Source organism: Bison bison, unplaced genomic scaffold (genome assembly GCF_000754665.1).
Source record: "Bison bison bison isolate TAMUID 2011002044 unplaced genomic scaffold, Bison_UMD1.0 scf7180017864354, whole genome shotgun sequence".
Taxonomy (NCBI): Eukaryota; Metazoa; Chordata; class Mammalia; order Artiodactyla; family Bovidae; genus Bison; species Bison bison.
In genome coordinates this window covers 5,927,997-5,930,178 of record NW_011494926.1, presented here as the reverse complement: position 1 = coordinate 5,930,178, position 2,182 = coordinate 5,927,997, and the positions used below count along the sequence as shown (strand labels likewise).

At 35.5% G+C, this 2,182-nt stretch overlaps 1 long non-coding RNA gene across 1 annotated transcript in view; it reads right to left on the bottom strand.

The window, feature by feature from the left end:
• Positions 1–2,182, bottom strand: part of LOC104999572 — a 5,186-nt gene that overhangs the window by 257 nt on the left and 2,747 nt on the right. The window lies entirely within an intron of this gene.

Here is a 2,182-nt window from a genome sequence, read left to right as displayed (position 1 = left end):
AGCACCACTTGTTAAAGAGATTGTCTTTAATCCATTGTATATTCTTGCCTCCTTTGTTAAAGATAAGGTGTCCATAGGTGCATGTATTTATCTCTGGGCTTTCTATTTTGTTCCATTGATCTATATTTCTGTCTTTGTGCCTGTACCATACTTTCTTGATGATTATGGCTTTGTAGTCGAGCCTGAAGTCTTAGAATGTACACCACCACCTAAAGGAGGTGCTTCAATGACGGGCTGAAAAAAGGTGCTCTTTACAAAAAATAATAATGATAAAAATAAAAGAAAGAAAAAAATCTGAGTCCCTACTACTTACAAATCACTTCTAGATGCATACATAGATAGATAGATAGATAATTTTAAGAAGTACTTGAAACAAAACTGCACAGTACTTCCATTTTATACTGAGAAAACTGAAGCACAAAGGAGATAATTTAATAAGTCTTAATGTTACTTCTGGCTTCCTTGGTGGCTCAGACAGTAAAGAATCTGACTGCAATGCTGAAGACCCAGGTTCGATCCCTGGGTTGGGAAGATTCCCTGGAAAAGAGAATGGCAACCCACTCCAGGATTCTTGCCTGGAGAATTCCATGGACAGAGGAGCCTGGAGAGCTACAGTACATGGGCTTGCAGAGTCGGACACAACTGAGCAACTAACACACAATGTTAGTTCAGTTCAGTTCAGTCGCTCAGTCATGTCTGACTCCTTGCAACCCCACGGACGGCAGCACACCAGGCTTCCCTGTCCATCACCAACTCCCAGAACTTGCTCAGACTTGAGCAGCAGGACTCAGTGTGTAGTGAGAGCAGGACCACTGGACGGTGGCAAGAAAACACTTAGTTAGGCCGGAGTTTTAAAAAGAAAACACTTAGGCCAGAGTTTTAAAAAGAAAACACTTAGTTAGGCCGGAGTTTTAAAACCCTTTGCTTTCTCACCTTTGCCACAACTGAATTCCTCTTCCCTTCCCTCCACATAAATATCTACAAACATAAAAGACAAACTTTACTCCAAAATTTTTTTTAAACTACTTTTCTATTTTTTTTATCTCCTTACACAACTCAAGTCAACTAATCCCTTAGCAAATTTCAACTTTATATGATACTATTTCACTATCCACCTTCTTATATTTTAGTATATTAAGATAGGTAAGTCAATTTGTATTGTCTCAGATAAAGAAAACACACTTATTATAGATTAGAACATTTTTAACAACAAAAACATTTTATTTGCTTTCATCATAGTTTCACTTAACAAAAGTGTTAGTTGCGCAAAAAAAAAAAAACAACTCAGTGTTGTCTTTCAGATAAAAAATAAATAATGAGCAAGAGAAAGTAGATAATTAAATTAATTCTCATTCTCTTCAATATGCACAATGACAATTTCTTAGGGAACTGTGATAAAAGAGATTTCATTGGAAAAGAAAATTCATAATTCATCTGCCGTCTCTCTGGTCAATTCTCAGATTGACCCTTCAGACCAAAGCCTGTCATTATTCTTCAGCATTTTCTTTATCAAAGGTTTATTTTGCAAATAAAAATTACACATGCATAACCCACCTCCCAACTAAGTGAAATTTAACTTATTTTTGTTCTTTTGGAGATTCATTCTGAAGTGAACAGCTTCTCCCCTCTCAATCTGATCTCAGGCCCACCTTTCTCACAGCTGCTTTGGATCTGAAAATTCAGGAGGGCTTTGATGAAATATTTAATAGCAAAGACAATGTCTTATTTACTTCAATCAGTTTCTACTGAGGTGCCCTGTAAGGAATTATGGAAGGAAAGGAGAGGATGTGAAAATGGTAATCTCCTAGGTATTTGCCTGCAAACAAAATTAATCTTTAAGTATAGATTTCCTCTACCATTGACTCAAATCTATCTTTGAAGAGTTCACCAATTTCCAAGAGGAAGGTATTTGGGAAAATAAATCATTTACATTTAACAGAAAGTTTACTTAACAGTTTTGTCATAAAGTTATGTCTTTTGAAAATGCTTGCTTACTGATATCTTTTGGCAAAGACATAGGCACATACAGCATGATACAACTCTTTGCAAAAGAAGACCATTTCAGTTTTTCCAACCCTATTATAAAGATTTGACTGTTCCCTTTAAGCAATTGTTGCACGAGGGGATCGATAATTATAAAAAGAATTATATTTCTCTTGTTTTTTTTTTTTTTTTTTTTTTT